Source organism: Pleurodeles waltl, chromosome 7, assembly GCF_031143425.1.
Source record: "Pleurodeles waltl isolate 20211129_DDA chromosome 7, aPleWal1.hap1.20221129, whole genome shotgun sequence".
NCBI classification, from domain to species: Eukaryota; Metazoa; Chordata; class Amphibia; order Caudata; family Salamandridae; genus Pleurodeles; species Pleurodeles waltl.
The window spans coordinates 733,319,592-733,334,909 of record NC_090446.1 but is presented as its reverse complement, the minus strand read 5'-3'; the positions used below and the strand labels follow the sequence as shown (position 1 = coordinate 733,334,909).

General features: G+C 41.7%; 1 protein-coding gene across 8 annotated transcripts in view; it reads right to left on the bottom strand.

The window, feature by feature from the left end:
- The window catches only part of TCF7 (transcription factor 7), a 306,615-nt gene that overhangs the window by 130,975 nt on the left and 160,322 nt on the right, over positions 1–15,318 (bottom strand). The gene's annotated exons all lie outside the window — the stretch shown is intronic.

Below are 15,318 nucleotides of genomic sequence, written 5' to 3'. Positions count from 1 at the left end.
CATTTAAAGCGTTCTTTTTAACATTTGGTCGATTCCTATAAACAAAGGTTTGCTAATCCAGGGGAGTTGTGTATTGTCAAACTACAGCTCTCTCTCTCTCCAGTAAGGATGGCTCACCGAGGGATGTCATGCATCGGAGTCCTCGTTTCTCTGGGGCACTGAAAGGATGATTTTCAGGGTCCCGAGTTTTTCAGGACCCTTGTTCCTGTAAAATGTACTTGTAGAATGAAAATGCACGAGTACAACTAAATGCTGCTAAATGCCGGCGCTGTATTGGAAAGTACAACTCTTTCACCAGAACAGGTATCCTTCAAAGGCTTGGGTCTGCAGGCTAAAGAGGCAGCCGGTCTATTAGAGGACAGGAGTGCTTATCCTCAGGCGCAGTGATTACCATTTTCAGAAAGAGGCCCAAGAATGTGAAAACCAGCTGAAAGCCTGAGGCAGAGGGGTCAGTATAACACCGTCATCACAAACAAATCACACAGGCTAAAGGAACTTTGCTAAAAGCGTGGATCAGTGGTTCCCAAACTTGACTTCTGTGGACCCCCACTTTATCATTACTGGAATCTGGGGACCCCCACTCAGTCATTATTGGAATCTGGGGACCCCATGAAGTCATTACTGGAAGTGGGGGACCCCGGCCTAAAACCTGTCGATTTGAACTGCTAAACAATACACCAAAAATTCTTGAACAAGCATTCAAACATACACAAATAATACATTTTTTTTTATATAAATAAATATAAATGATAATGTAATTTTAATAGTAAGATTGGAGCTTTTCTAAATTCAATTGAAGCCATCCATCATCCATATTATATTCTGTTTGAAGCACCTACGTTGCTCTCATGAATCACTGAGGATACGGATTTAATTTTTAACCTCCAATTTCAAATTCCTTGACATTTACAGTACGTTTTAAAATGTTAAGTTATGCATTTAGCCACTTAATTTATATACACTTTAGTAATCTGACAATAATATTAACTTTTCTAAGCAGTCGTGGACCCCCTAGGGAGGCTTTGCGAACCTCCTGGGTCCCCCGGACCACAGGTTGGGAACCACTGGTCTAGAGGATGTAGTGAGGCATGACCTTACTGATGACACAGATGCCCACTCACTAGGTCATGTGCCGCTCCAACATGATGGTCGGTGCTGCCATCAAGAGAGATGAAACCACCTCTTGCCACTATCCTGGACACGAATTATGAAGTTGCCCTAGCTGACATTTGTATTTAATATATTGGGACTTATTCTTTTCTCACGAAAATCCCTATATGGGTGATTTTCACTGATGAGTGCACATAATATTTGTCAACAGGTATAACAATGCCAGGTGATAAGATTCAGAAAACTGAATGAATATCTGCTACGGCAAAGTTTTTGCTTTTTGTTCTCTCAGATTCCACTATACACCAAACTTCGAAATATCCCTTATGAACCCCAGAGCGATAAACACTTGAAGCCGGGATTGAAAGCGGTGGCTTATGTTACAAAGAGGTGTCTACAGAATGTGTTAACCACCAGAGCCATCTCACTCTGGTTCCGAATTATAAAAACATTATACAGGGTTACTAGGAATCATTACACTGCATACATTTTTGCTTGATTCTTTTTCTAGCCTTTCAAAATTCTCAGTTCACATTAAATACCTCCTCCTTAAGCAAGGGCTTAAATTGCTAATAGTGTAATCAGATATCACAAATATGCAGTAAATGACGTTATTATGTGTGCCTTTATAATCCAAAACACTCGATGATAGTAGAAAGTCAAGTGTTGGTGTAAAACAGGTTTGTTCTTTAGAAAGATACAGAGATCTCCAGATGAACAAGGTAAATTGCTTACTTTACCTCAAAAAAAGAAGAGGGAAGTCACACCTTAAAGAACAGCTGATCACCTGGTTTGAAATGTACTATACTTTTAAAAACACTAAATAGGCAACACCCAAGAGAAACCGCCCGTCCAACCACAATCACTGGCGCACTACCAGTAAGAAGCAACGAATATGCACCTGTGGTGAACCTCAGTGCAGCAAGGCCTGCGAAGAGGCCCCTCAGCAGAGAACACTGCATGAAAACCGACAACAGCATATGTGGCTATCTGCCAATCTATTTACTCAAATTAAACTGCTCTGAATTGAATACACAAGGGGAGGGGGGCAGGGTGTCACACCTCCCTAATAAATGTCTTTTGTGATAAATAGTTGGGTGCACGTGCTTTAAGTCGGGTATGGAGAAGCGTCATGTCGGATTTCACCAGGAATTTTTACACACAGAAAGGCACACACTCTCTACCGCTCTCTGGAAAGCCTTCCGTTGGTTATCTCACCAAATGATGCTCGTTCTCTCACTTAGTACACCTACCAATCCGCATTCCCCTCCTTTTCCACTGCCTCTTAAGCCCCCTCCCACGCACCCTGCTTGTCGTACAATGTATTTTAACATCATGTGCCAGCGTGATTGTCAGGAAATATGAAGCTAACACCACCCCAATGATACTAACGAAGCTCCGCCCCCATGAATAAATTTACGGCTCAGGAGATGTATCATATTTTGCAGCAAAAGATGAGCTTCTGTCCTCAGGCCTTCCTCCCCTTCCCAGCTCGGGATGTTTGTTGTTACTATTTAGTAACATAAATGATGTAGGATTACCTGGGCTCAAAAAGTATTCTGTATTGAAGCAGACGTGCAGCCACTCAGTTTCTCTCTCAATATCCGAAACTGCAGAAACAGGCACACGCACCTGCCTCCATAGAATGTCACTTACCCAACCCTCTACCACGGTCTCTGCAGCCTGCTTCAGCACAGCATCTGGGATTTGGAGTGCAACTGAAAGAAGCCACTGATAGTCTGGCACCTCTCTCCAGAGAAGCATGCCGGATAACTTCAGACAGTGTAGCGATAAACCGGGTGGGACTGGCACAAAAAATAGGCCTGGGCACCAAAATAAAAGTGGCCCCCATTAGTGAAGCAGATAGCTAAAAAAGTGGCAATTTCGGAGAAATCACAAGTAAAAATCAGCCCACCTGGCCATAAATAAAACGACACACAGCTGCTAAAAAAAAAGAAGAAACTGGTCTGTCAGACAAGCCCATCGAGCACTGGCCGATTGCTCTAAAGGTTAGTCAGAGCCTGGTGGCGAACGGAGGAAGAGTGAGTGGGCTCTGGAATGTCAACTGGTGCTTTTCTTTTTAAGGGCCGAGCAAACTTTGGCTGGAATAACTGGCACTGGTAGTAGCTGGCTGGAGATGAATGAGACAAATCAAGCAGAAGGGAGGGCATACATGGACAGAATGGCAAGACGGCAGATTATGAACAGGGCAGGATGCTGAACCACGCACAAGAAAGATATGGGAACACAAAGAGCAGCAATGTGGCAGGCACAGACAAAATGCAGGAGTAAGAGAGAGTACTACAAAGTATCATCCATTCCGCAGATGTCTGTGTATGTCACCTGAGCCACTGAAGGGATACCTTTCTGCCTGAACAACTTCCATGCTTGTAGTGTTAGCCCATGGTGCAGCTAGCATAGCAAGATAGTAAGCAGCCATTTATATGTGTTGGAGCGGCTCGCTGTGGTGCAGAAGAGGCGAGGAGGCAGGGGTGGGCGGAATAAACATTACATTAAATTTAAAAAAAGGAAAAAAGAAAACCACTTACCTGCTCTGCTTCCACAACACTTCTGTGCTCTTGGCAGGGATAGGTGCCCAGCCTGCCCTGCGACCAATCCTAACGCTGCTCAGAGCAGTGTCAAGATTGGCTGGAAGCGTCCAGCCAGGGTGCTCCCAGGCAGACTGGGAGCCTATCTCCAGCCTGGCAATCTTGTTGCCGGGCTGGAGAGAGTGCACACTGCGCGTGTGTGTTTGGCCGCCCTAATGGAGGAGCAGCCCTGTTTATATGACTTCGATCAATGAGCCTCATCTGCACCAGTTGGACACTGCACTCTTCGTGCATTGCAATGGAAAATCTCCATTGAAAATTCAAGTATATGTGATAGACCCAGCCACCTTCTTCTCAGGACTCAGTTTCCTGAAATATTAATTCCAACAATCTTCCCCAAGTGGTGCTAAATCACAGTATGCATGCCAAGACTGTATCATGTGTACTGTGTTTGCACATGCACTTTGAGTGACCTGTGCCACACCCTCAGCACCCTATTAAGGTCGATGACAGATAAGTAATCCTTTCACTGTCATATTTGCGCTCAGCACCCTGTAGGGTAGAGATAGCTGAATAAGATCTAAATCTAATTACAGCAAAGTGAAAACACTGGTGCACTGCATTCAGAATAAAAAGCTACCCACGACCAACTTTGGCCATTGGATTGGTTAAGGTAGTAATAACGATGTCACAATATTATCAATAGAATCCCTGAAATGGCATTGGCCCATTGTAACCATTATTGGTCTCACATCAGCTGCCAAGAGGTTGAATTCTCAAAGGCACAAAGGCCAGTAAGCTAAAAATGCATAATGCCATAAGAATCAAAGCCTGCGCGGATAGAGATCGCCCATACCATTATCCTGCCCAGCTCGACTTAGGATCAATGCCAATTCCCATCCCTGCTAAAAACTCAACTTGGAGGCACTACCAAACTTAGCTGGAACACATGGGTAGGATGTCAGGGACCTAAGTTTATCCTTGGTATCTGTACTTTCCCTATTACTCTGATTTGCACAAAAGACCCAAAGTCAAACTTTTGGGCTAACGGTTACCAGTCAACCTCCTTTCCTGAAAGCTTCAACCTCACCACCCCTCCAGAGAACCGTATAAACCCATCTGGCGCAGGATTATGTTTGGGGGAGATAAAATAAACTGTGGTGAGTCTGCATGTGCTCGCTATAGGTTGTAGGGCAGCTAAAGATAGATTACTTCAGCACAGTGAGCACATGCATTGCCAAACATACTTGTCCCTCAAAAAATGGGTTGAGATGAGGAAGGTCTCCAGCCAGTGTCACCTCATACCACTGTTTCTTGATAATCAAGACGCAACCTCAAGAATGGTCAAGCTGTGTGTGAAAGGGAAACCAGCAGAGTTTAGCATCCCCACTTACAATGTAAAAATACCAATCTCATTCCTGAATGTATATGCCACTTAAATGGAAGGTCTCAAAATTATACAAAATATGTTATGGTGTTCATCTGAAAAAGAAGATGTCCTCTCTGTAGGCTATTACACAGTGAACTTCATTTTATTTCCTTTTTAGTTACAACAACTGAGCAATAAGTCAAGTTTTTCTACCGGACTTGGAATTTTTGATTTTGCAACGTTCACAGGCTTGTTAACCAGGGCTGAAAAGACAGAACAGGGTCAGCACGATGTGCACTGACAGCACCTATACAGTGGCGACAACCTGTCTTTACTGGGCATTTTAGATACATGGATTCCAAAAATTAATACCCATCAGCAGTTTTTAACTGAATACATATTGCTACCATCAGCCATGTTGTAACTTTGCCATAAGATGCAGGTCACGCATTGCCTATTCACACGATGGTTTATCTTCAAGATATACGTGGGGACTTCCCACTCATCGGCAGATATGACCAACTAGTCACCGTCACTAACCAGCGCGGTGCATACAAGGGAGCCCGCTGCCACCTTAAAGTCAGCTGTGGTTTTAAGCAGACAACTCAAGCAGGAGTGAGAGAACTTATGAGTCACATCACTTTCTAACCTTCCCACTCCTCTGGCTTCAAGATAGCAAATTGAGAACTTTGTGGGCATGCGTTGCGGTGTATCATGGGCTGTCAGAAGAAAGCATTTTGAGGAGAAAAACAATCCAAACTTGTAGAAAAAGAATTTATGTAACAAAGGTTGATATACATTAATTAACAGTGTGTGATTGCAGCCAGGCATCATCTTACATTTTTACATCTCTCATTAATGTTATGACGGGCGCTCCTAAGGTTTTGGCGTCCAACAACATTGAACGACAAAGTGAGAAGCATTTTAAGCTTTGTTGTCTCTGTCCGTTAAGCTGACAATGCACTTGGAATTCAGCGATGAAAGAAAAGCAGTGCAAGATTTTTGTCACATTGTCATGCTGCAACATCGGATCTCGAATTATTTTTCATGAAACATAAATATTGTCTTTCTTAAAATAGACTATGTTTGCTTCTTAGAGTAGGTGACGTTCCAAACCGATGCTGTACTCAAAATTGTCACATAGACAACATATTTCGTTCGTAAACCCAGTCAAACGTTAGGCCAAAATGGAGATTTATCTACAACAAACCGTTGTTGATCCATGAATGTAAAAACAGGACAGACAGTACTCCACACTTAACGCCTTCAAAATGATAAAGGACCTTCAAAGACCGACAATTTTTTAAGTAAACGTGTTCAGCGATTCACTGCAACGGTTAACATGTATACTTACTTGCAGCCATTTCCTGTAACACTGTAAAGGGTCATTTATGATGGCACTCATGTCTCAGTACAGACAGACCCAACTTGTGCTACATCGAAGGCTTTCACTATCACTGCATCAATGAGAAAGTATTGGACCACAATCACTGAGGCACCATATTTTAGTTGTCATCTGCAGTTATACATCCCTTCACTGTGCAGTCGCTGAACTTACCGCTCAGAAATGTGGTGCCCTTTAACGGGCTTTACAACTTCACTTCAAGGATCGCTCTGGTCAACAAAAGGCCCCAAGGTGTCTTTTATAGGCGCCCCTACAAATGCTTCTCTGGGAGGCCGAAGGGCGCAGCACAAGCCCAGTGGCACTGAACCCTTCAGCTGGCAGTAGGACTTCAGTGGGACAGAAGTTAAAACACAGGCCGTGCCTTTTTCAGCCCTCAGTTCCAGGCGTGAATGAACTCTGGTGGTGGGAGAAGCATCCCATTTTTGCACAGCTATTCAAAATATATTGCTTCTTTGAAGTGCAGGTACCTTTATTTCAAGTCTTAGATCTATTATTTATTTTATTTGGAAAATGCTTACTTTCCGAATTTATTTCAAATATGTTGGCCATTAAACAGTGCCTCCCTGTCTCCTCGGAAGAGAAGCCCTAGAAAGCGATAAACAATGGACAGCGGTTATGCTGGAAGCTGAAGAAGAAATTTTTTGCAGGGCTACCGAAGATCCGACCTTAGTCATTTATCGTTGCACCCACTTCCACAATCTCTTGTTAGTGACTGGGGATATTATGCTTAAGTCTAAGGAAAGACTGCAAATCTGGGCCCCTGGCAAGTAGCCAGCTTCAGAGGTAATGCATGGCCATGTAAGGCATGCGTGGTGAGGTAAGGTAAATAGAGAAGATAATACACTGCCTACTTAGAATCAGCATCAGCTTAAGTGACCATGCAAGCAAACTAGGACCATGGCACAGATTTGTGTCTGAGAGTTTAGACACATAAGCAAAATGTGGAGGCATAGGTATATGGGTTGGGGAAAATTATAAAATATTCTTCGTTTCACGCTTCTTTTTCTTTGCTGCAGTCTTTGGGAATGTCCACAAAAATGGAAAGGGTCAGATGCAACAGCAGGAAGCGGTTTTCAACTTCATCTAGTTTTTCTTTTGTTGTGCAATCTTTAGGTGTCGCCCACCATTCTTCTAGATCATACTGCGTGCCTTTCCGCTGTGTGGAGGTGATTCCTGGAAGGAATTGGGGAAAGAGCTGATGCAGGTTCCACCAGGGGAGGGTGAAGCAAGGTTAACATCCAAGGACTATCCTGTGCAGCTGGGTAGGTCGAGGTGTAATAGGCCAATCAGGCCTCTTCCCACAAAGCAGACTAAATGCAACTATCCTGAGATGTTGTAATTTACAAAACTGCATCATTCACCTCAGATATCTGATGTAAGGAGGTTTACCCTGCCATTAAATCATACCCATTATAACCATTATCTTTAGAAGTTAGCAGCATCTGTCCTCTAAAATGAGGATGAGAGCCCACAAATACTATATAAAGTACATTATTGGTAACATACGCAATAAGATTAGGGCCACTTTACTCCACTTCTCTTTAAGGTGCACAGGCTCGTTTACTTGCGCCACAACGCATAGTGTGACTATCTTTCCAACAACATGATTAGTCTCAAATGTAACTGAATTTTACGGCAAGACCGAAGGATAACAATCATTGCAATTTCCTTTATTGGAACTGAGAACACTAACAACAAAAGCTCCAGCATAAAAGGATAGAACCCCCGGCCATCTTCCTTCTTTGCTGCTGCCTCATACATAGGAGCACAGTTTTTTCTGTATCTAAACTAGGTTATAACGTGAAAATTAATGACCTTAATTGGATTGGAAGTGCTGTTCAGTGAATATTTAGTACGTTATGTAATGGAGTAGTTTGTATGACGTGCGTGGTTTAATAAGGTGCACTGACTATAACTGTTTTAAATAATAGATTGCTGATGTGATAGCTGTTCAAATTACAATAATCACCACTGGTCATTTTTAATCGGATTATTTCAGTTCAGTTGCGCTTATTATGATATTTTAATTAAGATTGTCAGTTTACCATTTGAACGAAGCAAGATGTGCCATGGGAGGCGAGAGATAGGTGGTAGCACGAGCATTTGGAAGCCAGGGTCACGTGCAGTGATGACAGGGGGTGCTGTGTTCCAATGCTGTAGTCCGGCACAGAGTCTCCCACTCACAGCAAATGAGGCCAATCAGGCCGCTGCCAATCGGGGCCTCTCACAGAGACTGCGCATAAAGTAGCGGATCTCGGAGGCTCCATGTGTTATTGTAGTGGTGGAAAACCAATGGATGGATATTTTCTCTGCACAAAGAACAATCAAATAATAAAAATAAAGACAAAAAGATGACAATTACGTTTGCGGCTCGCCTGCCTCACGTCCCACCTGATGCGCAGGTGGCCATTTTAGGAATTTGGGATACTAGTAATAAAGTTGATGGCAACTTTGTCTTGACAGAATAGGATCATTTTAATTGTTGATAACAGAGATTTTCATTTTTTCTAATGTGCTGCTGAGTGGATTTGTCTACTGGTATGGAAGAAGGGAGAAGTATTTAATTTTGGATTATTGGCTTAGGTTAAAATAGTTTTCCTGCAAGTTAGATACTTTTTCAGAAATTTGAGGTTAAGTAGTGTTTATAATTTAAATTAGTGGGTGACTATAATTTTATCTTGCTTGTGTGACAGGTGAATTATTTGGAAAGTGGCAGAATCTAGTGCTCAATATAGTCAGAGATGACATTAGGGGACTAAACTGGTAATAGGTTACAAAAAATTTGCAACTAGCTTAATGACGAAATAGAGAGAATATTGGCGGCAGTGTTTCAGGCCAAGAGTATGATTTCTGAGGAGGAACATTTTGGCCTGCTGGTGAAGGATCACGGCGTAGGAAAGATGGAAAAGTAAGTGGGTAAAGGAAACATGCATATTGAATCAGATCTGACAGGCAAAGAAAATACATGTGCAGAGGCGGATACTGGGGTTTGTACAAAACATGGCGGTTTTGAGGACACGCATGGTGGCCACCCGAAGGGTCCAGAGAAATTTGAGTGCTTGAAAAAATTTGGTGGTTCACCGTGATTAATTTTCTGGTAGTGCAGAAGTGGAATTAAGCTTTTATTCTGAATTTGATTCAGATAATGAATACTGAAATATGATACAGAGATCAGAACTGTTAGAAAGCACACAAACATGGAGAAGCTGGCTAACAGACCCTATAGGAGATTTTATGTTTGATCTCATGTTATTAAAATATCCGATTTCACCAGAGTGGTCTCTGGAAGCACATGTTGCTGAATATGTAGAAACCTGGTTGAGGAAACAAATTCCTAAAGATTTAAGGCTATGCCCAAGATCCAAATGTCCGAGTCTAAACTTGGCAAATAAGGTAATGGCGATGCAAAGGTGGACAAGATCCCAGAAAGGGACTGGAAAAAGGCCTGAGAATGTGCCCTGCTGGACTTCATGGGACAATTGACAAAGAGCTTTTATATGACTGAAAAGGTGTAGTGATATTTGTATTTTGACCACTAACTTCGTGCCGCACCACTTTGCACTTGGCTTATCTGTCCACCGTCACATTAATGATCACCAGTTACAGACTCCATTTTGTATTCAACTTAGCCTTAGCTTCACTGCCACGTTAAGGGTACGAGTAGTTTTCTGTACAAACATGTTATGAAACGTGTTTTCTGTTCTGCGTGTTCTTTCCCACCGAAGAGCTAGGACATATCACCGAAATGCTAGGCCATAATATGGAGGAGTTAGTCAGTCAGCACGATAAGGATGGTACAGCAGGGAACAGCTTAGGCTTGGGAGAGACAACTTGGGAAACTGGCCAGCTCCAATCTGTTTCTTCCAACCCTGACCTAAAATAGCCAGCATTTTTAAATACTTCTTGTGCAAGCAGGAGGGGTTTTCCAGAAAGCTCCTTCTTCGTTTTTTTAAGATATAAAGGTGACCCAGATCAACAGTGGGAGATTCAGAGACCTCAATCAGGATTTTAGACGTCGAATGCCTGATAATATTTTCCATAAGGGTAGAGAGCTCTCTTTCTCGCAGTCGAATGGGGTAATCGGCTTACTGGAAGGAGAAAGATGAAGCACTTAACAGGCCCTACGGTGATGCATTTTTTGTAATTATTTGCTTTGCATTGTGTATGAATATATATACATATATGATTATAAGTGTATCCTTGCATCTATATATTTGCTGTTTATAGATTGAAGATTCTTTATACATGGTCGTACTTCATTGTTGCACATTTTAAAAGTGCACTTTTGGCTATTTGATTAAGAAGTGCATTCTAGAGAATCTTTTTGACTCATTTCAGGGTGTATATTTTGGCTCAATCAAAAGTAAAGCAAAAACAGAAGGCTTATGCGAGTAAAGAAAGTTTGAATGTAGAGGAATTAAAAGAATGGATTCAGTGGGCAGTTTGTCTTTTTGGTAATGCAAATATGGCCATTTCAGTTGTGCCTAGGAAAAGTATTTTACTCAAGATAGAACAAACATTGGTAGAACTGGCCAATAATAAAGCAGGTCAAGTTGCTAATGGGTAGATATTTGGCAAATAATTTATTAAAGAGATGTGGAAGTAGGCGAGGGCTTTTAGATCTTTATAAAAGTCTCAACTTGAGATCAAGAAAGTATTTGACAGGTGTGTTTTTGGTTGGGTTGGGCGAACAAGAGGGCTGTTCCCCGGTCGTGGTCAGGGCATCACAAGAGCCTTGTTCTCTTGTTGGTCTTAGGCCCAATCAATATCAGACCTCATACCAAGAAGGGGGTGGAGGGTGGCACAAAGGGGGACTTACACCCAAACAAAGATCAAGAGGGAGAGGAAGTCACGGAGACTGCCGATTACAGGGATCAGGTAAGAAGAGACCCTCTTGTTACCCCACTAAAATTAGCTGGCAGACTTGCTCAATTTTTCAACAACTGGACTCTGGCAACAGGGGATTGATCACTGGGTGCTACAAACGGTGCAATACTATTACAGGTTTTGTAGAAGAACCAGTTAAGCTTCATCTCCCAGAAATAAGGCTCAGCACAGAACTAGCAGAACTGGTAAGCAAGGAGATTCAGGAATGGTCAGTGAAAAGAGCAGTTGTGGAAGTAAAAGGATTTAAAGGGATTTGCACACAACGTATTTCTGGTAGAGAAAAAGGACAAGAATAAGAGAACAGTGATCAATCTGAGAAATCTGAACTATTGGGTGGTGTACTATAATTTCAAGATGGAAGGCATGTACCTATTGAGAGACATATTGCAGAAAGGGGATTGGCTGACTCGGTTGGATTTGAAAGATGCCTATTTGCCAGTTCTGATATGGAAACCCCAGAGATTTCTGTAGTTCAGAAGAGGTGGAAGGATGTAAAAGTTTGCCTGCCAGCCATTCGGTCTGTCTTCTGCCCACCCTTCCACAAAGGTACTTTGGGTGGTAGCAGCGTTTCTAAGGGCACAGGGCTTGTGTCTAATAATAAATCAGGACAACATACTGTTTATGGATCAGGCGAGATCAAAGGTATTGGAATACACAACAATGGCAGTGTTCTTGTTGGAAGATCTGGGGTTTGTTGTGAGCAGACAGAATTTATGTCTTGTTATGAGTCAGGAAAACCAGTTAGTAGGATTTATGATAAATACAGTAGAAGGACAAGTGAAAGTGTCAAAGGAAAAATTGAACAGGATAAAAAAAAAAAATACGGATGGTGTTGAGCTTGGAAAGAATTGCTTTAAGAATGCTGGCGGGAGTAGTAGGTCTTATCTTCAACAATTCAAGACATTTTCCCTGGGCGTTTGAATTATCAAGCACTTCAGAGATTGAAAGCAAAGTTATTCAGAAGAGGTTGTTCTTACAGAGAAAGTGAAGGAGAACCTTGGTTGGTGGTTAAGGAATATAGGGGCACGGAAAGGAAAAGCTATATTTGGATAGAATCCAGAAATGATTATAGAATCAGATGCAAGTTTAGCCAGTTGGGCAGTACCTTGTGGTGCAGTTTCAACAGGGGAAATGTGGTTGGAAGAAGAGAGCAGGTACAGAAATTGTTTTGAACTATTGGCAGGGTCCTTTGCGATAAGGAGCTTTATGAAAAACAAGGAGAGGTGTTCAGTCCTTTTAATGATGGATAATATCGAAGCAGTAAGATGTGAACAAATTAGGGGGTCTGAGCTCAAAGGATCTTGCAGATCTGGCAAAGGTGTTCTGGGAGTATGGGGTGTGGTTGCTAGGTTCCAGAGCAAGCTTGACTGTATCTGTCCACTGCCTGGTGCTACTCTGGATGTTACGAGACCCTCTTAAGGGCAATGAGCAGCTTGTGAGATGAACAGCCATCCACTGCCACATTTATATTGCCTTAGGAACTGTGGTGATTGCTGGACAGAGTGGCGGTAGTGCATGTAAGGGATGCAGTTGTAGAGCAATTTGTACCCATTATGTTGCGTAGTTTAATATTGTTTGTTGATGTATCTTTATATTTGCCCCTTGTTTAGTCATTTATATAGAATAATATTAGCCAAAGAAGCAATGGTATTCCAAGCGTTTTGCTTGGACTCTCCAAGCCTAAAAATGACAATGTGTCAGAGTAAGAATGGTAATTGTAAAAGCTTCTTCTTGACACAGGTGCATTCCCTAAATACAGTATTGGACTATGATTTGCACGTGACCGCAAAGACTTCGTAAATTATTTTGAAAAACTTAAGCAGTGTGCTGCTACCTGGTTAGGCACTTTGCGCTATACTGAACAGAAACCCTAACGCCTTTCCAATTGTTATCCACTATAACAATTGGAGCACTTTTTTTTTTCTTGCAAATTACATTTTTTTCTATCTATATGGGGTTGTAGAAGTTAATATAGTCACTAAACACATAGAAAACAGTGTTGTCTTGCTATCTTTCCCTGTTGCCAGAATTGCCTAACCAAATGTTCTCTGTTGAGATGATCAATTGTACTTTTATCCTCAAATCTACTCATTAGTTGGTACAAAAAAATAAATATAATTGCTCAGGAGGAAGCACCTTATTCATCCTCCTCCTCCAAAAACAAAGTAACAATTTCCCTATACCAAAACCTCAGGCAAAAATAGAAAAAGCCACCTTGAACGTAATTTTCTATGCATTTGATTGTTTGCTATGTCCGTTTACACTTTGGATTTTCAAACCATGTCGATGTTAGTATTTCTTGGCTCTTGCTTTCGCGCTACTGCCCAACAATTCATGCAGCGCAGTTATGACCCACAATTGGTTATCAGCCTAGTGCTGCTGTTGGCTAGCATGTCTCCATTAAAGGCTCATTTAAACGGTTGGCCTCCTTTAAGTGGTGCTCATCTTGTTTGCACTTCAATGAAAAAGATATTAACAATGGTCAAACATTACAAAGACAACACCAGGCCCTGGTAAAGTGTAAATGAGTAATACAGTAGTGATGATTTTGCAACTATTTCAAAGCTTATTTGCACCAGAAAAAGGGAGGAATGAGGGTGCACGTGCACTCAGGATCTTAAACAATTCCGTATTTGGTTTCATAGGATTTTTAGAATATATAAAGTGCCACATGGACAAATTGTAAAAGGAACAGTGAATACACTCATATTTTAGATTTTATGCCAACGGCTAAGAAACATTATACTTACTGAAACATAATCCATCACGAGTTATTACGCTCGAAGACTCTTTCGTGATTTGGACAGCTGTGTTTCTGAAATACTTTAACATGCTGCCAATGGTTGATATTCTCAAAATTGCGGGATGAAGACTTACAGTGTTGCTAAGTTTGTAAACCACATTAAAAGCCCTCAAGCCTGAGCTTGGCTTAAGTACTCATAAATGTATGACTGATGTGGTTAAAGTTTCCCCAGGAGCCTCCAAAACAGATGTTTTTCTTTACCAACTAGTGTACAGATATGAGGCAATGTGCTAACAAATGAGTAGTGCTTGAGAGATCACTTCACAACTGGAGCACACCCATAAAGCTGATTGGCAAATAAGGAGCAGTGCCCCTAATGAAGACCACAAACTACACAAGGAAATCATACATTGCAGCTTGAGTACACATTTGAATCTTATACCCAAGGTAATCAATGATTTGTTTTTAATGCCCTAAATACACCAACAGCAACGCCCTAGCTACTCCTTAATCAACAGCACTCCCACGAGGACCAACATTTTTAGACAATTTAGCTGAGTCAAAAACATTCAGAACCCCATTGTACATGAATAACCCAGCTAAATACAGGGTACAGCAGACTTGATAGCCGGTATTAGGCATCTTTTAAGAGAAACATTTCCAGAAACCAGAGGTGTGGGCTCAGTCTAGGCCACCACCCTCCATGAAAACAGAATGGCAATCCAGAAGGGCTCCCCGAAACCACAAGATGCAAGATAAGCTCCAATTCCCATTCCTTTAATGCAGAGATCTCCAACATTATCTATAATATGAGCTACGTGTGTCCAATCACGATTATCCTGAGCTACTAATACTAGAGTGCAACAACAACCATGTCAGGCAAGATTACATCGGTGGCCGCCAAATGCAAGATTACCAGCAAGGATCACATGGGTGCATCATGCATAGTTTCCAGAAGTTGTTTATAAAATGCTTTCCAATGTCAAATGCATCTACATCATTAATACATTACAGCCATAGCGGGCATGCCCTGGCTCTAAGTTAATTTTAGTAATTAATATTGTGCCCCATGCTTAAAGATGTATCACTCCAATAACAGCTTTACCTATGTTTTAAAAACGCAACCCCTTTCCTCCAAACAGCAGCTTATGAGTTCTGAAAATACATACATTTGTGTCTCAAATACACACTTTTCAATTTTAGGATATGTGTGTGAATTCAGCAAGCAAAAGTGTCTAATTGTTTAGGTTGGACT